This window comes from Bubalus kerabau, chromosome 23 (assembly GCF_029407905.1).
Source record: "Bubalus kerabau isolate K-KA32 ecotype Philippines breed swamp buffalo chromosome 23, PCC_UOA_SB_1v2, whole genome shotgun sequence".
Taxonomy (NCBI): Eukaryota; Metazoa; Chordata; class Mammalia; order Artiodactyla; family Bovidae; genus Bubalus; species Bubalus kerabau.
In genome coordinates, this window is record NC_073646.1 from 12,238,295 (window position 1) to 12,262,917 (window position 24,623).

Genomic DNA, 24,623 nt, shown 5'->3' on the forward strand with positions numbered 1-24,623 from the left:
CTTGAAGAAGGAAGTTCTCGCCTTTGGTTTTCCTACTCCTAGCGCCTCTGGGAAGCTGGGCTCCCCCAAAGGAGGAGAAGGGAAAGGAGTGCAGAGGGTCCCCATTTGACACAGGTTTAGGGTGAAATCAAGGACACGCTTGGGAACTGGACACCCATCTAACCCTGGCTCTGCCAGCCCTCCAAGCCCAAAGGTTGGTCTTCAGGCCAGGCTGTTCTGGCAGGGAGCCCCGTCTTGGGCTAGGGACGGAGCAATGAGCCAGGCACCCTAGTGCCCGCTTGCCCAGAACTCAAGTGCAGTGAGAGGGTGGGTGTCAGGGGTCCCGAGGTCACCCCTAGATCCAATGAGCCACTGGGAAACCCAGAGACCCGACATAGACTCACACTCTTGGCTCTGATTCATCCTGGTGAGTGGATACAGGGCAAGGTGAGCAAACAGGAAAGGTATGGGGCTGGAGTCCAGGGAGGTCCAGGTGCAGGCTTCCGAGATCCTCAGCCAGGGACTCACACCAGATGCACTGAACTCTCCCAAAATCAGACTGTGACGTGTGAAATGTGGCCAAGCTGGGAAGCGCTTCAGAGACTCTGCAGCCAGTCTCTTTACTGGGGTGGGGGCTGACATGCCAGGCAGCCCCAGGGATGGTTTAGGCCAGAGCTGGAGAGTACAGATCAGTGGTCAAACTGCCTTTAGTCCACTTGAAGCATCTCCAGGGGCTTCCCTGGTGGCTCAGCCTGCCAACTCAGGAGATGCAGGTTTGATCCCTGGGTCGGGAAGATCCCCTGGAGAAGGAAATGGCAACCCACTCCAGTGTTCTTGCCTGGAGAATCCCATGGACAGAGGGGCCTGGTGGGCTACAGTCTGTGGGGTTGCAAAAGAGTCAGATAAGCAACAACAGCATCACCAGATATTAACCCTGGGACCAGAACAAGGTCTCCCCCTAAGCCTTCACTGATTCATCCATAAAATGGACTGCATGCTGGTCAGCAGTTTCCATCCAGTGGGAAGTCTGCTTCCTATAAAAACGACCTATGAGTATGTATCAGGCCTTCGTATTTTTCAGGGAACTGGAGGTTCGGGGACTGTGGCTGGATTGCAGTCTACACTGTTAGCAGTCTCCCAGCCCTGGAGCTGTACTTCGTTTCCACATCTTCACATTTCCTAATCATTAAAAAAAAACTTGGCTGCACCAGGTCTTGGTTGTGGCACGTGGGCTCTTGAGTTGCAGCATCTGAACTCTTAATTGCTGCATGTGGGATCTAGATCCCTGATCAGGGATCGAACCTGGGAACCCTGCACTGGGAATGTGGAGTTTCAGCCCCTGGACCACCGGGAAGTCCCCACATAACCCCATCCCTAACTCCTGAACCTTTAGAGACTTGGGGAGGCTTGGGAGACTAAAGCAAAAGCCTTTGACTTCAAAGGACAGGGACACAGGGTTTTATATATGGTTCCAGTCCCCTCTTTTCTTCGATTCTCCTCAATGGACATGAGTTTGAGCTAACTCCAGAGTGAGATAGTGAAGGATGAGGGAAGCTTGGCATGCTGTAGTCCATGGGGTCGCAAAGAGTCAGACACGACTAAGCAACTGAACAACAATTTTGAGGGGAACAGATTCAGGGAAAGAAAGGGAGTAAAGGTTTGGATAGAGAGAGTTAATCAGAAACTTGGCAGAGGAGCTCAGCAGGAACACCTTGGTCTTAGCTCAGTGAGACACATGTAGAACCTCAGGCCCCCAGAGCTCTAAGAGAATAAACACATCCGTGTTGTTGGAAGGGAGCACGTGTTAGGCAGCTTGTTAAAGCAGCTGCAGGTCCCGAATACACCACTCTTTCCCCTCTGCCCTTGATTCTGCTCTCTGCCTTGCCGGGTCTCGTTCTGAATCCCCTGCCTTCCAAGGCTCAGCCCAGGTGTCACCTTTGTGAGCGGCCCTTCCTGCTGCATCTCTGTGGCGGGTGAGGCCCTTTTCTCTGACAGCACTGCCACCGCCTGGCTTGTACGAGGACGCAGGGACAGTTGGTGACAGCCTGTGTATCCTCTGAGCTGTGCGCCTGGAAGGTGAAGCCCTCTGGGAATCACCTCTGTCTGGCGCCTTCTATCAGCTCTCAGTAAAGTAGGCTTGAATCACTCTCTTCTCCTTGAATATTCATTGGAAGGACTGATGCTAAAGCTGGAGTTCCAATACTTTGTTCACCTGATATGAAGAGCTGACTCATTGGAAAAGACTCTGATGCTGGGAAAGATTGAGGGCAGGAGAGGGAGCAACAGAGGATGAGATGGTTGGATGGCATCACCAACTCAATGGACATGGGTTTGAGAAAACTCTGGGAGATAGTGAAGGACAGGGAAGCCTGGTGTGCTGCAGTCCATGGGGTCGCAAAGAGTCCAGCGTGACTTAGCTACTGAACAACGACTACTTCCCCTTAAGCCCCATGAACTTGGCCGGCCGATGTGCTCTGCCCAGGCCGTCCGTGTGAGTCCTGCGCTCCAGCTAGAGCTGTGGGGGCCCTGGTGAGAGGGTGGACCTAACGCCATCCAGCTCTCTCTCGGTTCCTTGAGTCTCCAGCCAGGGTCCTGGGTGTGCGTTCTGCAGATGCCGGCACTCATCTAGGCAGCTGATGTTTTCCAGGGACGTGCAGAGGGCCAAGTGACCAGGGAAACCTCAGAAAATATGAGAGCTGAGTGCCTGCTCTCCCGGTGTTTTTGGTCTGCTGAAGGCAGCAAAGAAAACTGAACAGGTGATTCTAAGTACAGGCCAAGGGGTCAGGGCAGAGTTCTCCAACGAAGGGACAGCTGGTCACATCAGGACATCTGGGCAGGGATTCTGACATGGACCAAGCATGGGGGCGGGGGGACAGGAACAGGTCATGGAATGTCTTGGAACTTACTGTCATGCTTACAGCCAGCTGCTCATTGTAGCATCTGGGTTTATGTTCAGTGATGTGGTTTCTTGAGGACACAGCAGATGGAAAATCCCGGGATCAAATTTTGACCTTTTATTTAACGATTTTCATCCTCATCCTTGTATTGCTGTCTGTTCAGTGTCTACAAGTGAGGCCCCCTCACCAGGCCAGGCCCCTCACGATGCTGTGTTTTAGTGTTATTCTGGACTCTCCCATGCCTCCGGGAAGGGTTGGAGCAGGGTTCAGGCCTTGCCCTGGGACCCAGTCCTAAGCCTAGGCCTCTTCTACCCCAGGCCTTCCATAGCCAGCCTCAGCACTCTCGACTTCTGCACATGTCTCTGAAAAGAAGACAGAGCACAGGACTTCCTTGGTGGTCCAGTGGTTAAGAATCCACCTTGCGATGCAGGGGACGTAGGTTCAATCCCTGGTCAGGGAACTAAGATGCCCCCATGCCATGGAGCAACTGAGCCCAAGGGCCACAACTACTGAGCGAGCCCAGCACACCCAGAGGGAAAGATCCGTATGACCAGCTGAGACCCAATGTGGCCAAAAATAAGAGAAAACAGAGCTGCCTAAACCAGCTCAAAGCAGTCCCCACGCCTGGCATTTTGGTGTCCTGGATGCTATTCAGGGGCCACTGGAGACACCAAGCAAAATCTGTTCCAGCGTTTCGCTCGAAACTTGTCGGGTGATAAGCAGACAGCTCATCTCTGTTTGCTCTCAAGTGCTGGTAGAGGAGGAAGCCCTTTCCTGGTCCCTGCGTTTGGGGCCAGCCAGCCCTGCCTCCGTGATACCGTGCAGCCATTGATGGATAAGATCCAGCTGGGATCAGACAGCCAGAGAGTTTAGAACAGAACTCAGTAAACTGTGGCCCACGAGCCAAGTCTCACCCACTGCCCGTTTTTGTAAATAAAGATTTGTTAGGACACAGTCACTCCCATTTATTTACATGCTGTCTGTGGTGCTTGCATGCTTCATAGACAAAGCTGAGTAGTTGCCAGAGACCAGAGGGCCTGGGAAGCCTGAAATGTTTACTGTCAACCCCATTGGAGAGGAAGTTGGCCAGGCTCTGACTGGGGCTGATCTATGTATGGTGCATGCATGCGTGCTTAGTTGTGTCTGACTCTTTGTGACCCCACAGACTGTAGAACCCCAGGCTCCTCTGTCCTTGGGATTTCCCAGGCAAGAATACTAGAGTGGTTGCCATTTCCTTCTCCAGGGGATCTTCCCGACCCAGGGATTGAACCCAGGTCTCCCACATTGCAGACAGATGCTTTAACCTCTGAGCCACCAGGGACCTCTCAATTCAAATGACATTTTCATAACAGACTCTGGGAAGAAGACTCTGTGAAAGAAACTCAGGATTGCCAGTTATACGGAAGTGGAAATAAATCTCCAGTTGACTCACAGAGGTAGAAAGGCTTAGGGCACAGTGGGAAGTGATCTAAGTGTTTCTCCATCTCAGGACGAAGGATCTGTACTCCTAAGTGAGTGCATCCTGGTGGGGGAAGCAAAGCTTCTTCATCTTCCGGTCATGAGGCCTGACCTGGAATGATGAAACCAGGGTCCATAGCTGCTGGGAAAGTATCAGAAACCACTGGGGACCCTCCATGAGTCTCTTCCACCAGCAAAACTCCATGCACTGTGCTCACATCTTCCCTCTTCCAAGGATGGTTCAAATCATTCCACCAGGAAGTTCTCACACTCTCCAGTGTTCCACCAGTTCGCCAACCCATCAGAAACCCGCCTTTGACCTCAGAGCAAAAGGGCATTGTTCTCTCTTTTAAAAAGTGTTTATTTGGCTGCACCAGGTCTTAGTTACGGCATATCAGATCTTTGGTTGTAGCATGTGAACTCTTAGTTGCCGTATATGGGATCTCGTTCCCTGACCAGGGACCAAACGTGGGCCCCTTGCACTGGGAGTTCAAAGTCTTAGCCACTGGACCAGTGGCGAAGTCCCTCTTCTCTCCTTAGCTGGTCTTTATGTTTGCGGCTCTCAGCCCTGGCACGGCACACTTCTGGACAATACAGAGGCCCTGCCCCCTGCCATATGGCCCAGGTGGAGGGAGTGTGGCCTTGGCATCAGGCTATAGGACGGAGTATGGGGCTTCCCAGGTGGCGCTAGTGGTAAAGAACCTGCCTCCCAAGGAGGAGCCATAGCAGATGTGGGTTTGATCCTTGGGTGGGGAAGAACTCCTGGAGGAGGGCATGGCAACCCACTACAGTATTCTTGCCTGGAGAATCCCATGGACAGAGGAACCTGGTGGGCTACAGTCCAGAGGATTGCAAAGAGCAGACATAACTGAATGACTAAGCACAGTGGCCTTGGCAGCAGGCTGTAGGGAGCATGGGATTTATTCAGAGTGCAGTGGACAGCCTTTGAAGGGCTATAATCAGGGGAGTGAGCTACAATCAGCCTTCTGTCTTAAGAAGTTGTCTAAACCTAGTTAGAGGTGACCATTCTGACACCATTAGCCGTCTCTCATCAGAACCACCACGTCATGCAGGCTGGGCCTAGGGGTGCAGGCTGAGGTGATCATAGACACCTGGCTCCCAGCTCTGGGATCCTTCTTGGGGTTTTTGAATCCTTAGTCAGTGCTAACTGCTGTTCTTCCTAGGGGCAGTGCCAGAGGACGGGGACTCTATGAGACCACTGTTGCCTGGAGGTCCTCACCCAGGCTGTGCATGAGGGCAAAGTCGAGAGTGGGGCAAACATGGATGGAAATGCACCAGAGCTGGAATCTGAGCGACAGGGCAGGCAGAGAATACGGTCCAGTCTTCCCGGAGCTTGCTAGGGGGTGAGAAATTGAACAGGTTACCAGCAGATCTGATCACTAAAAACTCATTTTGACACGCTCCTGCTAGTTGAGGCTGCCCCGGATTCCCTCGGCTCTGGGGGGGTCTCAGCCTGTCCCAGCTGGAGTGCACGCCATCCCCGGGCGGGAGAGTGGACCCTGGTGAAGCTGGGGGTCTCCAGGCAGCAGCTCAGGGCTTTTTCATGGACTGTTGTGTTTTTTAATTGTATTTTTCATTAAATGAGTGATGTGTTTTAATGGAAAGGGTTTAAATAACGTGAATATACAGAACAAGCACAAATAGGCACTTCACCACCGTCCTTCAGGGCTTCCCTGGTTCCTAAGTGGTAAAGAACCCGCCTGACAATGCAGGAGACACAGGTTTGACCCCTGGGTCGGGAAGATCCCCTGGAGGAGGGCATGGCAACCTGCTGCAGTATTCTTGCCTGGAGAATCCCATGGACGGAGGAGCCTGGTGGGCTACAGTCCACGGGGTCACAGAGTCGGACACCACTGAGAGCATGTGCGCACGCACGCCCCCGTCCTCTGGTCTCTGCATTAGATGCATATTTGTGTGCACATGCATTTTGAGGTTTCATTTTTTTCATAAAAACCGCATCCTGCCCTGTCTTGTTCTGTAACCTGTTGCTGTCCCGTGATTGTACCGTGGAGGTGTTTTCTTGCCGGTCTGCGTTGCATCCTCTGTGGCGGCAGCCCTGCTGCTTACACAGGTGCCATCGTGTGTTTGATGTGTCTCCTGCCTCCAGGCAGGGTGTTTCCACACTTCCTCGTTAGAATCCACGCTGCCTTGAACATCCTTACACCCAGTGCCTCTGTAGGAGTGGCCCTTAGACGTGGCATTCCTGAGTCAGAGGGTTTGCACAAGTATGTGTTTGTGTGTGTAAACATGCAAACGTGTGAACTCACAGCCCCCTCAGCTTCCCTAAAAACTTCCACTGGTCTGTACATTTGTGACCACAACCCCCCCGACTTCTCAGTATCTATATCAGAGCTTGCTAAGGGCCATCTTTCACCTTGTACCAGGTGACTCTGATGCGCTGGGTCCCCCAGCAGGACTCATTCATTCCCCCAGTGGTCACTGAGCACTCCTGTGTCATTCTCTCTCTGCATGCTGGGTTACAGCCAGATTCCAGACCCTCATCGACATAACACACCACGCAAGTCTGGAGTAGGGGGCGGGGGAGAGCGTGGCGGCAGGGAAGGTGGCCCTGAGAACATCCCAGAAGAGGAAGGACCTGGAGGAGGAGGGAGAGAGCCAGGCCAAGAGCCCCCCTTGCTGTGGCAGTGAAGAGTTAAAGTAACTGCAAAGGCCCTGGGGCAGGCACATGCCCAGCTCTGCTGAGGAGCCCCGAAGCGGGGGATGGAGTGGGGAAGGGGACTGCCTAGTCAGCGATGGCCTGGGAGAGCGTCGTGTCCACGGAAGGCGGAAGACTGGCAAGTTTGGAGCAAAAGAGTGCTGTGATCAGGCTTGTTTTATCTGCTGGATCGCTTATACCAGAGGAGAGTAGCAGCAGGCAGAACACGGGAGAGAGGGGTGGGGTGGTTCAGGTGAGAGGAGATGGTGCCTGGCCCATGAGATACCTCCCCAAGAGCAGGGGCTCTGTCTGTGACAGGGCACCTAGTAGGGCTTCAACAAATAGCAGAATTACTGAAAAACCTAAAAACCTGTTGCTTTTCTGCTGTCCAGTGCTCACGGTTATCCTCTCCCCGTGCGCTGCTGGGCTGCAGCCTCTTTCTGGTTGGTTTGCAGGAGCCCCGCACACACTCTGGACATTTCAGTCCCCACCTCCTCCCAGTCTGCCTGTCGTTTGAGTCACAGCTCTGTCTTTACATATTTCTGCATATGACATTATGTCTATTCACACCAACTTGTATCCCAGCCCAGTGTTCTCTCTGCAGCCCTCCCGTTATAACCACTGTAGCTTCTGCCTGAAGGGACAGACCTGGGTGATGCTTTGGAGGCTGTTTTTTTTCTTTTTCCATCTCTCATAAAAGTGATACCACCTCTTCTGCTTTCTATGAGAGACGTGAACACCGGTTATTACTTGTCTTTTCAAATTGAACCACAGAGCCATTAAATGACTTTTTCACAGTCACACAGCTGGTATGTTACAGAGTCAGGTATCAACCCAGGGCTTTCCGATTCCAAGGCCCGGGTTCTTATGGAACATGCTGCTGCCTCCTCTGGGCGAGGACAAAGCACTGTCTGACCCAGAGGACAAGTCTGGTGGGGATGAGCTTGGCGTTTACAGGCCACTTTGACATCGCCCAAAAGGTTAAGTGGACCAGGCACAGTTCTAGGCATTGGGATTAGGGTGGTAAAGATGCCGCTTCAGAGAGTGACAGGTGCTGTAAAGAAACCAAAACAGAGTAACTGGCAGTGACCTAAGTGAGACTCGGAGGAGGACTTCCGAGCAGTCCAGGGGGTCCCAGTGCAGCTGGAGGAGGTAAGGACGAGTTGTAAGGATTTGAGTGCAGAGGGAAGCCATGGAGGAGGGGAAATGGCGGGCGACTTTGAGTTGCAGAGGAATCAAGAGGAAGCAGGGAGAGCACGTGGGAATCTGTCCTAACAGTCCAGACAAGAGGTGGCGGTGGCCAGACGTACGATGTTAGAGCAGAGAGTGGACTGTTGAGCGTGTATCTACAGGTGGAACCCAACGGGCCCATGCTTGGATTGGGTCAGGAATATAAGGGAGAGGGAGAAGCCAAGGTGATGCGTTAGGTTCTGGTTTGTGCAATGAATAGGGTGGGGGAACTGCAGCAGTTACTAAAGCGAGGGCCAGAGAAGGAGCAGAAGTTTGATGGGGAAAATCAGAATGTGCATTTGGGCCACGTTCAGGACAGGAATGCCTATCGAACATCCATGTGGAAATGCCAGAAATTCCAGTGGGTCCATTGACTCTGGAGCACAAAGGCAGCAAGGCTAACATTTAAGTCTGGGAATCTCTGGCATTTAGACACGTGTGATCCCCTAGGTCTCCATGAAATCCCACATAGGCGCTGTTGACAGAGCCGAGGAGAGAACCCAGGCCCAGGATGCTTGGAGGGGTTGGCCTTAAGTAGGAGCAGGGCCGCGTGATCCTATGTCGGGGAGGAGAGGAGCCAGAGCACCCTGTTTCTGGGTGAACTGCCAGGCAGAGTGGGTCGGGGATGGTCTGAGAAGAGGGAAAAAATGAAAGTCACTTCTGTGGGTGGGGCCCAGTGGGGTTAGCCACGAACTGAAAATACAGCCAGTAGCCCCATCCTGGGCTTTTGTTCCCACAAAAGGGATTTTGTTCTACTGCTTGGCTTAACTAGTGTGGGGTCTGGTTGGGCTTTGTGACAGGGAAGAGCAGCCGTGAGGAGATGGGCAGTGATTACCATGGAGATGTGATGCGGGCTGATGTGTGAGAAGGGGACTGAGACGGGGTCAGTGGTGGGATTCAGAGAGGGGGCTTCATGAAGGACTGAGAGAGGGGTCCTAAAGGGCAAGAGCGAGAATCATCTATCCCCTTTTCTGAAGAGCCTCTTGGGGTAAGATCCCCAACCTAGCACATGACGTATACAGACCTTTTGAGATGTCAGTTGAGTCAGATCAGGAGCCCCAGAACCCTGACTCTGGGTAACACCCCGCTCTGGATAAAAGGAGCTGTAACTGCAGAGGCTCCCAGCCAGGCACCTGGTGCAGCCCCGTCAGCCCAGGGCCACCTGTAGCAATCAGAATCTCATCCGTTATGGTTTGTTCCGTGAAGGGATGAAAGCTGGCATGTCCGGGCTCACAGGTAGACAGTACAGTGTGTGTGTGGACTTGCGTGATCTTCCTGTAAACTAGGCCAAATGCATCTTTACATTTTTAATAGCATAGTTTATCCCAGGGACATGCCTGACCCCCATCCACCTGTCACTTTCTTTACCTCCCCCGCCACACCCCCCACCCCAGCTCAGCCACTCCCCAGAGTCCAGTTTCCAAGCACAAATGAAACCCGTTCTCACTCCCCCATCCGATTGGTCATGGAGCCTTAGGGATGCGGTCTCTTCAGCACCTTGGGAGCATCATCCCAACCCTGCTGCTTTGCCTTGCCCCGTCTCGGCTCTTTCCAGGGTCCTCCTCCTAGGGCAGGGTTGCACCAGCCCCAAAACAGGGCTCCCTGTCTGTGGGGCTCATCTCTGTCCCATGGCTCCCAGCTCCATCAGGAGATCTTTAGAGGCTATGCCTTCAAAGTAGGTTCCACCCCTCCTGCAGCCCCCCCCCTCGCGCCCCCCACGATCCTCTGCCCCACGAGGCAGCCCCTGCCAGTCCTGCCCCCGCCACCAGAGCCCACATTGATGGAGAGCATCCCCCGGGTTGTCCTGTTTAACCCCACAGCCCCATTTGTGAATGGCAACCATAGATTAAGAGCCTTTGCCTAGAACAAGACCAAGAAATTTCTTAAAATAGGTGACTATAGAGAAGATGCAGAGATGGGAGTGGTTGGAGCATGAAAAGGCTCACTCGAGGCAAGTAAATTCACAAACTGTAGAGTCTTCCCAGAGCGTTTGAGACTTCTCCCCCCCACCACCCCCCACAAATACCGCCCTGTCACCTGCCACCCAGCCCAGAGGCTGAGAACACAGGCCTGGACTTCCGTCCTGCTCTGTGACATAGGACTCGCGTGACATCGCGTAAGTCCCTCCAGCTCAGGAAGCCACCCTCCATGGCAGCTTCTTGAGTTTTCACATGTGAAACGAGACCTTCCCTCCCAGGGTTGGTGGGAGGGAGAGCTTCGTAGAGTAACACTGCTGAGCCCTGCACCTGCCACACAGCAAGCCCGCTGTGTGCGGACCTGGTAGAATTACCCGTCGTCCCTGTCACCAGTCTTTTCCAGGACACATCACCAACATCTGTGGCATTCTGTGAGCGGGATGCCTTGATTTAAAAGGATGTCAGATTTCAAAGCCGGCCTCTCTAGGAAGTAACCATTTTTTATATTGGAAGATCCACTATGAGAAATGCATATAGACGGTGGCCTGGAGAACCCAGACTTGCACGAACAGCTGTCGTCCACGGAGGGCAGGGTTTCAGGCTCTCTGCTCCCTTTTCATGCCTGTGCACGCTGGTTCCATTTCTCCCCTACAGTGAGCCTGGGTCGCTCCTCTTTAACTTTTGTTAATGACGGGAGGCTTCTCTACACCCTCTTGCTCCCTCCCTGCCCTCTTGTAAAATCTGGCTGTGCCAGGTCTCAGTTGCCACATGTGGGCTTTAGTTCCCTGACCAGGGAGGGAACCCAGGCCTTCTACATTGGGAGCATGGACGGAGTCTTAGCCACTGGATCACTGTGTGAGTGTCCCCTCCTTCTTCCCCTTTTTAACCTGTGCGTGTGTAACCCCCGGGCCAGAACTCAGAGTAGAAAAGCTGAAAGTTGAAATGTTAGAAATCTATCAACAGAGAGCAGCAATTCCATCAGAGCACGACTGAAATCACTCGAGAAAGATCCTGAGACTATAGTACGGGATTTGCTGAAATGGGGTGTGCGGTCCCCCAGTGATAGATGTGCCCTCCCCAGTTCCAGTTGTTCCCAAAGATCAGACCATCAGTGCTGAAGGCACAGCCGCTTGGATGGCAGCTCCCAGCAAATGGAGTATTGACCGGCCCTCCAAAGCCACTTCCTAAGTGAAATGAACAGCACATCTCTCCTTGAAATCACTTTCACTGATGAGTGGTTGAGACCATCGGATCAATTTCACCTGTGTGCTGGGAACGGGAACACCATGCCAATGTGCCCCCAGAGGCTTATTAAAAGAAATAGTCCTCCCCTCTCCAGGGCTCCTGGCAGGGGCCACTTTCACAAGGTTGGTCTCCCTCGGTGCCTTGATGGTGGCCAGCACTGGAGAGTGAGTTTCCGAACAAATGCCAAACACATCTCAGGAACGGGAGAGCAGGCAGAATGAAGGGGCTCCTGGGCTCAGCTCTGGTCCCCCATTCCCGCAGGAGAGAAGAGGAAGGGGGTACTCTGGGGATGTCTGGGCTGTCTCCATGGGCAGCCATCAGACCTCAGGAGGCTGTTTGTCCACCACCTTCCAGCTGAAGACCCGGTTCTAGCTGAGCTGAGTGCCACGTGTAAGGTGTCAGCCCTGGGGAAGCCACATGCCCAGATGCCCCTAACCCCGCGACAGGGGGTCGCTGCAGCTCAGGACAGCCAGCACCTTGCAGGCTCGGGGAAGGAAGCCATGGCACCATTGCCTTCCTGGTTTCCTGCCCACTGGTTGGAACTGAGCCTCCAGGACAAACCCTTCACGGCCCCAGAAATGGCTCCAGCAGCCCCACAGGGTTGACAGAGCTTGGTGATGACTGGGCATAGTTCCCTCCGAGAGAGAGTGAGCCACGCTGGAGGTTGGCCAAAGCCGAGTTGAGAAGCAGGTGAAGAGAGGGGGTATTTACTAAGCATCTTCTCTGCAAGCTAGCCATCCAAGTACAGAGTGTATCCCTCAGCTGTCAACAGCCTGCCAGAGAGGATTCTGTAATACTCTTCTTCTTTTCTGTTTTTTTAACATGTACCATTTTAAAAACAGCCTTACTAAATAGAGTTCACACACAATTCACCTATTTAAAGTGTACACAAGTCAGTCGTCTGTAGGGACTTCCCTGGTAGTCCAGTGGTTAAGAATCGGCCCTGCAATGCAGGGGGCGCAGTTCAGTCCTTGGTCAGGAAACGAAAATCCCACATCCGTGGGGCAACTGAGCCTGTGTCACAACTACTGAGCCCGTGCACCCCAACTGGAGAGCCCGTGCACCCCAACTGGAGAGCCCGTGCACCCCAACTGGAGAGCCCGTGCACCCCAACTGGAGAGCCCGTGCACCCCAACTGGAGAGCCCGTGCACCCCAACTGGAGAGTCCGTGCACTGCAGTGAAAGATCCCACCTAATGCAAGCAATATCCCAGTGACTGTAACCAGGACCCCATGCAGCCAAATAATGAAATTTTTTTGAATCAGGTTTTAGTATATTCATACATATACACAGCCATCGCCACCGTTGTTTTTAGTGCATTTTTATCACTTGAAGAGAAAGCCCACACCTTCCTTGCTCCTGGAAACTACACACATTTACTTTGTCTCTCGAGATTGCCCTGTTTTGCCGTATAGAAATAGAATCATCATGTGGATTTTTGCATCTGGCATCTTCCACCACTCACAGCTGCAAGGCTCATCCATGCAGTAGCACATGGAGAGGGCAATTTTTCTCTCTCCTCTCTTGGGGTTTTTTTTACCTTTGTTGTTGTTCAGTCACTAAGTCGTGTCCAGCTCTTTGTGACCCCATAGACTGCAGCACACCAGGCTTCCCTGTCCATCACCAACTCCCAGCGCTTGCTCAAACTCATGTCCATCGAGTCAGTAATGCCATCCAACCGTCTCGTCCTCATTCGTCCCCTTCTCCTCCTGCCCGCAGTCTTTCCCAGCATCGGGGTCTTTTCTAATGAGCCAGTTCTTCGCATCAGGTGGCCAAAGTATTGGAGCTTCAGCTTCAGCATTAGTCCTTCCAGTGGACATTCAGGGTTGATTTCCTTTAGGACTGACTGGTTTGATCTCCTTGTCTGAATCAAACCGACATAAGATGGAAGAACAGGGGAAGCTCATCCAGGTTTGTAGAAGGGTCGTGTGACATGGGAGCCTTAGTAAGGAAGTGAAGACCCAAAGAAATGGCCTGGCCAAAGCTACCTGCTGTTTCTTGAGCTGATTTTATATTTTGTGAACAGGAAGGATCAATTGTGAAAAAGTAACTAAACTGTGTGAGTAGGGCCAAGGAAGACAGTAATTTTAACAAGACCTATTTGTACAGAATTTGCTCCATCTCAGCTTCTCGTCCTCAACAGTGAGAGCGTGACTTTCCTTCTGGTGTGGTGAGGACGTCTTTCACTTGGGAATTCTGTCTCCTGCTTTAATGAAAAATGGGAAGGTCAGAGTGTTTGCTTGCATTCACTTCCTTTCAAGTGCCTTTAACCCCAAAACAGTCAGTTAGCAGAGCGGCCTTTTGGTGTGTGGTATATTCTGCCACCTTCAGCCATATCAACGATTCATGCCTCCTGTGGCTGAGTAAAATTCCATTGAGTGGATAAACCACGTTCTGTTCATCCATTCCACCGATACACATTTGCATTATTTCTAAGTTCTGGCTGTTATAAATTATGCTGTTTCCCGCATTCATGTACTAGTTTCTATGTGGACATGTTTTCATTTCTCCAGGGTGTGTACCAACAAGAATCGCCGGGTCACATGGTCATTCTATGTTTAACCATCTGAAGAATTGCCAGACTGTTTTCCAAAGCTGCACAATTTAATGTCCCTACTGGCAGTGTGGCCGGGTTCTGATTTCCCATCTTTGCTGGCACTTACCTGTCTTTTCAACAGTCACCATTCCAGTGGGTGTGAAGTCGTGTCTTATTTTGTTGGGGTTTTTTAAAGTATTTCTTTTTGGCTGTATCCGGTCTTAGTTGCGGCTCGTGGGGTCTTGTTGAAGCACGTGGCCTCATGCGGCGCACGGCTTCTCTCTAGTTAAAGCACGCAGGCTCGGTGGTTGTGGCTCTCAGGCTTAGTCGCCTCAAGGCATACGGGATCTTAGTTCCCTGACAAGGGATCACCTTCCCCCGACACCGGAAGGCAGATTCTTAACCACTGGACCGCCAGGGATGTCCCTCCTATTGTGGTCTTGATGTACATTTCCTGATAAGAATGTTGAGCATCTTTCCATGTGCTTGTTGGTCTTCTGTGTATTGGCTATTCACATCCTTTGCCCGTTTGTTGATTGAGTTGTCTTTTCACTGTGATGCGATCCCTTCTTACAGGTGAGGAATCTCAGTCCCAGGGCGCATCAGTGACCATCCAGGCAGTCAGCTGGTAAATGACAGAGTCCGAGAATTTCTGTCCCCGTGGTCCCTGCCCTTCTTAGCTGTGGAAGGGGGTGAGGTCACTGTCTCCTGGGAGACCCAGAGTGGATGCAAGGTGCTCCTTCATGCGGAAAAGGTAGAGATTTTTAAATACAGCCTTTCTCAGCCAGGCTTCTTAAGACTGAAGTACAATTTTCATGTGGTAGCATTTCCCCTTTTTGTTATATAGTTCTGTGAGTTTTGAAGGATGCGCAGGGTCACAGCACCACCGGAACAGCCCCCAGAACCCCCCGGTGCCTATCTGTAGCCAGTCTCTGGTGCCCGCCGCTGCGGCTTCTGTCCCTATACTTTTGCCTTTTCCAGAATGTCTTAGGAAGGAATCAGGTGGGGTGTAGCCTCTGAGTCTGGCTTCTGTCATTTAGCAGAACGCCTTTGAGATTTACCCATGTTACCAAGAAAACACATTTTGAAGGAGGGAACAACCATTTAGGGTGGTAAATGAGCCAGTGGTGATATCTAGGAAATGGTTGTTTTTTTTTTTAATTTAATGTTAATATGCTTACATCTATGTTTGTGGATGATTTTGCATAAGCCAAAGTAACCTAAAAACAGAGGTAAAGAAATATCTTGGGTATTATATAGGAGGTGTGCAGATAATGAGAGGTGGGAGGTTAAAGCATCAGAGATGATAAGGCGGTATTCAGGAAACATGGCTCCATGTTCCCATCACAGCTCTGGGCAGGGTGACCCTGGTCTCCAGAATAAAGAGGCCATGGCCCTGAGAACCATATCCCCAACGTGGCGTGCTCCGCCTGGTCCCAGAGGAGCCTCAAGGTCATCTAGACCATTGGTTCTGACAGTCCCATGTGTGGTCTGGACCTTGTCCCAGAGGGAGTGTTCTCTAAGCGGGAGGAACCACAAGCAAAGTAGTAAGACCTCCCCTAACCTTTGCAAATAGTTGGATTGTGCTCATGTGTATTATGTCTCCTTAGTTGGCAAATTGACAACCTGAGGTTGAGTTTTGTTGCCATTAAGATGGCCTCTCGGGCCTTCTTTGCTGGCAGTCCAGTGGTCAGGACTCTGCACTTCATGGCAGAGGGTGCAGGTTCGGTTCCTGGTGGAGAACTAAGATCCTTTATGCTTGTGATGTGGCCCAAAAGTCATCGCTTGCCACGGGCTGACTGGGTCCCCACCTTTGAAAAGGTAGTTTGTAGAACTCCTGTAGACCAGAGGTGTCTACATCATCTGGGGGCCTTCCTGGCCCACACAGACTTGGGCAGCTTCAGGCCCCACCACCTGTCTTGCTCCCCATGGAGTCTTTTGCTGGCTGCTCTTCCTGCCCAGAAAGCCCTTTCCGTCTGCCTCTACTCCACTGAGCCTTACCTCCCCCACCCCACCCCTCTACCTCAGTGCTCAGGCCTCCTCCAGAGACCCTCCCAGCCCCTGACTCTACCGCTGTGTATATTCTTCATCATTTCCCCCTCTCCCTCCGCCACCCCTGCCCCTGTTTTGAGTAACTTAAGGGTAGAAACTGTTGTCTTGATGTCCCCAGAGTTTAGCACAGGGTCTGGCCTTATCTCAAGGGAAACAGTGGTTTGATCTTCCTTTACAGGAGGGTCACGATTTTTCCACCCTTGTTCCCCGATGGATCCACCTGTTTACTCACTTATTTCCTTAAGCTGTCTCGAAACAGCCCTGCCAAATCCCAGGGCTTTTCTGTCTCTGTAAATTTTAGGGCTCCTCTTCCAGAAAACCTAGTCTGATCTCTTCAGAGAAGGTTTCTTTCTCCGTCTCCTGCCCCCAGGACAGACAGATGGAAGACTTGAGCTGTGCTAGTAAAAGGAATGGGAGGTATATTATTTTCCCTTTTTTTTTTTTGGCCATGCCATGCAGCTTGTGGGATCTTAGTTCCCCAACCAGGGATCTGATCCACACCCTCTACAGTGAAAGTATGGAGTCTTAACCACTGGACCACCAAGGAACTCCCTTGAGGTTTATTTCTGTCATTTGTAAAATCTTTATAAAAGCTTCTACCAACTTCCTTTGATATATTGATGCCTCAGCCATCAGAGTTCTTAAGATTTTGCTGGCCAGAATTTGCCTGTGCCTCTGAATTTTATCTCAGAGATCCTGGGGTCTTGAAGGAGCCAGTTATATTCCTATTTATAACAGATTCAATTCATATGTGTTGAATGATACATAAACAGTAGGGAGAACCAATATTATACCCATTTCACAGATCAGAAAACTGAGTCTTGGGGAGGCGATGTATCTTCCTCTAAGGTCCTAAGGGGTCTAAGTGAAGGCACCTAGGTTTTCTGTCTTTGAATATGGGGTTTCTATTATTCCATACACCTTTAGGATCTGTTCTTATGATGGAGGTGGGGCCTTTCTTGCCCTCCATACCCCCCTTTTCTTGTCTGCAAAATTGGGGTAGACACGTGTGCTCAGTCTTGTCCGACTCTTTGCAACCACTTGTACTGGAGCCCGCCAGGCTCCTTTCTCTGTCCATGGGATTTTCCAGGCAAGAGGACTAGAGTGGGTTATCTGCTTCCTCCAGGGGACCTTCCCAAGCCAGGGATTGAACCCATGTCTCCAGCATTGGCAGGCAGATTCTTTACCACTGACCCACCATGGAAGCCCTGGGGTAGACAGACCTTCCGCATTAAAACAGAATCGGGTAGATGAGGAACATAATTTTGCCTTGCTCAGTGGTTCTGCTCCTGCCCAGACCCAGACTCACCAGCCCGCTTTATTATAACATCATCATCAGCAGGAGGTAAAAAGAGCTTCTTGGTGGCCTGATCTCTATTGATGGGGCCAGGTGAGAAACACACCCCTCCTTTAAATCTCAGCAGTGCAGGTGGCTCACAAAGGCTGTAAACGATGAGGAATTGAGAGACCAGCGTTGACACACACACACCAGCACCCACCCACCCACCCAGCGGGAAGCTGCTGTATAACACAAGGAGCTCAGCTGCATGCTCTGATGACCCAGGACAGCGAGGGAGGCTCAAGAGGAAGGGGATATGTGAAGCTGATTCACGTTGTGGTACAGCAGAAACATTGTAAAACAATTACACTCCAATTTAAAACATCAAATACAGGACTGTTGGCTGTAGGCAGTGTTGTACAGACCTCGAACTTAACTCATCTTTTTTAAAACTTAATTTTATATTGGAATATAGTTGATCTACAATGTTTTAGTTTCAGGTATATGTTCATTTTTTTAAGATTCTTTTCCCAGATAAGTCATTACAGAATATTGAGTAGCGTTTCCTCTGCTATATAGTAGGTCCTTGTTGATTATTTTACATATAGCAATGTGTATCCGTTAATCCGAAATTCCTCATTTGCCCCCCGCCCCCAAACACGTTTCTCCTTTGGTAACCAAAAGTTTGTTTTTCGAGTCTGTTGAAAAACAGACTTGTTGAGTCTGTTTCGGTTTTATAAATAAGTTCCCTTGTATCATTTTTTAGCTGACATGTAAGTGATACCACATGATATTTGTCTTTGACTTCCTTCACTAAGTATGATGATCTCTAGGTCTGTCCAGGTTGCTGCAGATCACAGTATTTCATTCTTTATGGCTGTAATGGATACAGCTGTATCCACTGTGTGTGTGTGTATATATAGACACATATATCTTTATTATGTTAATATATAATATATATACATTAATGTATGCATGTATGTATACACACACACACTTTTTTTAATCCATTCCCTTCTCAATGGACACTTAGGTTGCTTCCATGTCTTGGCTGTTGTAAACAGTGCTGCAGTGAACATTCAGTTCAGTCGCTCAGTCGTGTCCGACTCTTTGCGACCCCATGAATCGCAGCACACCAGGCCTCCCTGTCCATCACCAACTCCTGGAGTTTACTCAGACTCACGTCCATCGAGTCAGTGATGCCATCCAGCCATCTCATCCTCTGTCGTCCCCTTCTCCTCCTGCCCCCAATCCCTCCCAGCATCAGAGTCTTTTTCAATGAGTCAACTCTTTGCATGAGGTGGCCAAAGTACTGGAGTTTCAGCTTTAGCATCATTCCTTCCACATTAAGGTGTATGTATCTTTTCAAATTATGGTTTTGTCCAGATAAATGCCCAGAAATGGGATTGCAGGGTCATACGGTAGCTCTATTTTTAGATTTTTAAGGAACCGCCATACTGTTCTCCATTGGGATTGTACCAATTTACGTTCCCACCAACAGTGTAGGAGGGCTACGTTCTCTCTCCACCCTCTCCAGCATTTGTTGTTTGTAGATTTTTTTATGTTAGCCATTCTGATCAGTGTGAGGTGACACCTCATTGTAATTTTGATTTGTATTTCTCTAATAACTAGCAATATTGAACATCTTTTCATGTACCTCTTGGCCATCTGTATGTCTTCTTTGGGGAAATGTCACTTAGGTCTTCTGCCCATCTTTTGATTGGGTTGTTTTTTTTGTCATAGGACTACATGATCTGTTTGTAAATTTTGTCGATTAATCCCTTGTTGGGTGCTTTGTTTAAAAATATGTTCTCGCAGTCTGTGGGTTGTCTTTTGGTTTTATTTACGGTTTCCCTTGCTGTGCAAAACACCTTTTTAAGTTTCACTAGGTCCCATTTGTTTATTTTTGTTTTCATTTTGATTATTCTAGGAGATAAGATACTGCTGTGATTTATGTTCAAAGTGTTCTGCCTGTGTTTTCCTCTGGGAGTTTTATAGTATCTGATCTTTAGTCCATTTTGAGTTTAGAACTTAACTCAATTGAGACATTTTTGCCTGTAGATTAGTAACTCCCTACTCACCCCCTCCCTCATCCCCCTCGGAGTTCGACTGTTTCGGACACCTCCTGTAATTGGAATCATGCAGTTATCTGTCCTTGTGGCTGGCTTGTTTCATTTAGCAGGAGGACACTATACTATCGCATATGTCAGCCTTTCATTTTTTCCTGTAAGGCTTGCATATTGCTTTGTATGGATGAAACTTTTTTTTTAATCCATTCATAGAGATCTAAGTTATTAATAATTGCACATCTTGCCTGTTGGGAGTGCAGAGAGAGCACTTCCAGATTCTGATTTCTGTTCTTTCGGATAAATATTTATTCTACCCTAGAAGCCATTCCAAGCCGATGAGACACTTGCCTGAGGAAACGCACTGCACGCTCCCACCGTGCCATCTCTGAGTGGCAGCCCCGGGCAGGAGGCTTCGGGGCAGGCAACCCCCCCATCCCCCTCCCCTCTGCTGATCCTCACATAGGAGGTGCCTTTGGAGAAACCAAATGAAGTACCAAAGCCCTGGCCCCATGACTCAGAACTGTCCCCAACTCTGTCTCCAGTCCTCTGAGGAGCCGGCTCCTCCAGGGACCACAGGCCCTCACCTCCCAGCCGCGCAGGAGAGTCAAGGGGAGAGAGAGTGGACAAGGCTGCGCTGCTGGCTGTGAAGATGGAAGCAGGGCCATGACCCTCAGAGTGCCTGGAAAGGCTGCAAAGGCCAACTTCTGGCCTTGAGAATCTCCCTTGGAGCCTTCCGGGGCTTCCCAGTGATAGCTTATGGTGAATGATGTCAGATTCCTGATCTCTGAAGGAGGAGATTGAGCTTCGGGACCAGGCTTGATCACTCAAGAGCTTTTGTGTAGCAAAGTTTTATTAAAGTAAGAAAAGGGACAGAGCAAGCTTCTGACACAGACATCAGAAGAGGGATGGAGAGTGCCCCTTCCCCCCCCCCCCCCCCCGCAACTAGTCTAAGCAAGGGAGTTATATAATTTAACTGGTTACTACAAGAAATCAAAAGAATGTCTCAAAGTTCAGTTCAGTTCAGTCACCCAGTCGTGTCCAACTCTTTGCGACCCCATGAATCGCAGCACGCCAGGCCTCCCTGTCCACGACCAACTCCCAGAGTTCACCCAAACTCCTGTGCATCGAGTTGGTGATGCCATCCAGCCATCTCATCCTCTGTCGGCCCCTTCTCCTCCTGCCCCCAATCCCTCCCAGCATCAGTCTTTTCCAGTGAGTCAACTCTTCGCATGAGGTGGCCAAAGTACTGGAGTTTCAGCTTCAGCATCATTCCTTTCAAAGAAATCCCAGGGCTGATCTCCTTCAGAATGGACTGGTTGGATCTCCTTGCAGTCCAAGGGACTAGAAAGAGTCTTCTCCAACACCACAGTTCAAAAGCATCAATTCTTCGGCACTCAGCCTTCTTCATAGTCCAACTCTCACATCCATACATGACCACATGAAAAACCATAGCCTTGACTAGACAGACCTTTGTTGGCAAAGTAATGTCTCTGCTTTTGAATATGCTATCTAGGTTGGCAATAACTTTCCTTCCAAGGAGTAAGCAGCTTTTAATTTCATGGTTGCAGTCACCATCTGCAGTGATTTTGGAGCCCAAAAAAAGTCTGACACTGTTTCCTCATCTATTTCCCATGAAGTGGTGGGACCAGATGCCATGATCTTCGTTTTCTGAATGTTGAGCTTTAAGCCAGCTTTTTCACTCTCCTCTTTCACTTTCATCAAGAGGCTCTTTAGCTCCTCTTCACTTTCTGCCATAAGGGTGGTGTCATCTGTATATCTGAGGTTATTGATATTTCTCCCGGCAGTCTTGATTCCAGCTTGTGCTTCTCCCAGCCCAGCGTTTCTCATTGATGTACTCTGCATATAAGTTAAATAAGCAGGGTGACAATATACAGCCTTGCTGTACTCCTTTTCTATTTGGAACCAGTCTGTTCCATGTCCAGTTCTAACTGTTGCTTCCTGACCTGCATATAGGTTTCTCAAGAGGCAGGTCAGGTGGTCTGGTATTCCCATCTCTCTCAGAATTTTCCAGTTTATTGTGATCCACACAGTCAAAGGCTTTGGCATAGTCAATAAAGCAGAAATAGATGTTTTTCTGGAACTCTCTTGCTTTTTCCATGATCCAGTGGATGTTGGCAATTTGATCTCTGGTTCCTCTGCCTTTTCTAAAACCAGCTTGAACATCTGGAAGTTCACAGTTCATGTATTGCTGAAGCCTAGCTTGGAAAATTTTGAGCATTACTTTACTAGCATGTGAGATGAGTGCAATTGTGCGGTAGTTTGAGCATTCTTTGGCATTGCCTTTCTTTGGGATTGGAATGAACACTGACCTTTTCCAGTCCTGTGGCCACTGCTGAGTTGTCCAAATGTGCTGGCATATTGAGTGCAGCACTTTCACAGCATCATCTTTCAGGATTTGAAATAGCTCCACTGGAATTCCATCACCTCCACTAGCTTTGTTCGTAGTGATGCTTTCTAAGGCCCACTTGACTTCACATTCCAGGATGTCTGGCTCTATGAGTGATCACACCATTGTGATTATCTGGGTCGTGAAGCTCTCTTTTGTACAGTTCTTCTGTGTATTCTTGCCACCTCTTCTTAGTATAATCTGCTTCTGTTAGGTCCATACCATTTCCATTATCGAGCCCATCTTTGCATGAAATGTTCCCTTGGTATCTCTAATTTTCTTGAAGAGATCTCTAGTCTTTCCCATTCTATTGTTTTCCTCTATTTCTTTGCATTGATCACTGAGGAAGGCTTTTTTATCTCTCCTTGCTATTCTTTGGAACTCTGCATTCAAATGGGAATATCTTTTTTTTTCCTCCTTTGCTTTTCCCTTCTCTTCTTTTCACAGCTATTTGTAAGGCCTCCCCAGACAGCCATTTTGCCTTTTTGCATTTCTTTTCCATGGGGATGGTCTTGATCCCTGTCTCCTGTACAATGTCACGAACCTCATTCCATAGTTCATCAGGCAGTCTATCTATCAGATCTAGTCCCTTAAATCTATTTCTCACTCCCACTGTATAATCATAAGGGATTTGATTTAGGTCATACCTAGTCTAGTGGTTTTCCCTACTTTCTTCAATTTAAGTCTGCATTTGGCAATAAGACCCACTCCCATAATATACATTTTAAGATAACAGGATCAGTCGGAAGCTTTTCAGGAAGGAGAAACTGTCCTCACGCAGGATACAGTGTTGTTATATAATCCTTAGTACAGATTCAAGCGGAGTTGTTTGTTGTGTAATCATCAGTTCTGGGCTTAAAGAAAAAAACTGTTTTACATGACTAAGACTAAGGAATGTAGAGGGGAAAAAAAGACGTTTGTCCTTTCCTCGAGAATTCCAGACGCCTATCTCCTCCTCGGGGACCCCAGATTTCTTATCAACCTGCCCAGGAATTGACTCTTTCACCAGGTGGCTCAGCAGTGAAGAACCCACCTGCCAATGCAGGAGATGCAGGTACAATCCCTGGGTCAGGAAGATCCCCTGGAGAAGGAAATGGCAACCCACCGCAGTATTCTTGCCTGGGAATCCCATGGACCAAGGAGTCTGGTAGGATATACAGCCCGTGGTGTCAGAGTCAGACATGACTGAGCACACACACTGGTACATCTTGAGTGAAGTTGCTCAGTCGTGTCTGACTCTTTGCTACCCTGTGGACTGTAGCCCACCAGGCTCCTCTGTCCATGGGATTCTCCAGGCCAGAATACTGGAGTGGGTAGCCATTCCCTTCTCCAGCGGATCTTCCCAACCCAGGGATCGAACCCAGGTCTCCCGCATTGTGGGCAGATGCTTTAACCTCTGAGCCACCAGGGAAGTCCGGTACATCTTGAACGTGGCCTCATAACACCCACTGGGGACTGCCGGCCTCCAGAACTGTAAGATATCTCAGTGTGTTGTAATAAACCACGCAAGCGTGTGCTAATGTGTTACAGCAGCTGTGGGAAATAAGACCGAGTTCACCGCCTGTACATTCACGGCCCCAGCCCTGGCCCTGTGTGCCTGGAGCAGTGACCTTGGCAGTTGGCATTTCAAACGCAACCAGACCAGGGACATCCACCTTCTTGAGTCCTCCAGCTGCTGCCTCCACCCACTGCTCCTGTGCCCAGAGCCTCGGGGCCCCACCCCCCCATCCCAGGCCCTTCCTGCCTTGCTTGGGACTCGCCACTCAGGCAGGCTTTGTACCCTAAGTCTTAGAGTGAGCGCATGATGTTTTTAGCCCTCCTTCGGACTGTGAGCTCCATAGGGCCTGGGAGAATCCGTTTTGCTCACTGTTTAGCCCTAGTGCCTTGCACAGTGCTTGGCCCACAGGGGTGCGCAAAGATTCATGGAGTAAACAAGTGTATCCTTCAGTGTTTTCTGAATACCCCTTCTACTGTGCTGTAACGTGGGTTGGAATTGAGAAATGGAATATTTCCTGCCATATCAATAAACAAAGGCTGTCATAGGCATCAGTAATTATGGATGGTGACCCCCTGAGGAAACTCAGGAAGGAAAGAATACCCACCATCTAGCAGCCATCAGACTGCAGGCACTCCCTACTGTGAGCCCCTGGGAAACTCAGGAAACTCCATACTGGCCCCAGACGGCTGCGCGGTGCACATCAAAGCAATGATTTCAAAGGAAGAGTCAGCCCGGCTCTTGCTTCTCCTCGTACATAGAAAAGCACTAAATCCCTTAACTTGGGATACCTGGTTTTCTTTAAACAAACAACTACTACTTTTTGACATTCAGACTGCCTGCCCTTTGTTGCAAAACTTCTTTTAATATATATAACCTGGCTCCCCTCCTTGCCTCCTCGGAGCAGGTCTCTCAGGGACACTTGAGATGCTCTCTCTTGGCTTGAAGTCCAAACATTCCCAATGAATAAAACATAGCTTTTTAGGTTGTATTTTTTAAGTCTGCAGAAGCGTACACCCTCACTGGCCCGTAAACGCACGTCTGTTCCCCTTTGTTCGTGGGCTGCCGCCGTCTTGCGATGTGAGGGCTTTATATCCAGCACCAGCGAGCCCCTCACACTGGACTCGCAAGTAGTTCCCCATTTTTGGCTCGTTCACGCAGTGCTGTTGTGAACGCCCTTACAATTAGACGTGGGCAGACCTCTGATTATTCTTTTAGGATCAACTCCACCGGAATTCCGTCTCCTGGGTTTTCGCATCTTTTGACTTTTAAATGCAATGTTCTCCAAAGCAGTTTCTTTCTTTTCTCTTTGACTTTGAAATGTGCCTTTGCTGGAAGATCAGTGAAAATGGTGAGAAGAAAGCCAAGACCAGAACCTTCTTT

General features: G+C 49.8%; 1 protein-coding gene across 8 annotated transcripts in view; it reads left to right on the top strand.

The window, feature by feature from the left end:
* SNX29 (sorting nexin 29) overlaps nucleotides 1-24,623 on the top strand; it is a 587,227-nt gene that overhangs the window by 557,043 nt on the left and 5,561 nt on the right. The window lies entirely within an intron of this gene.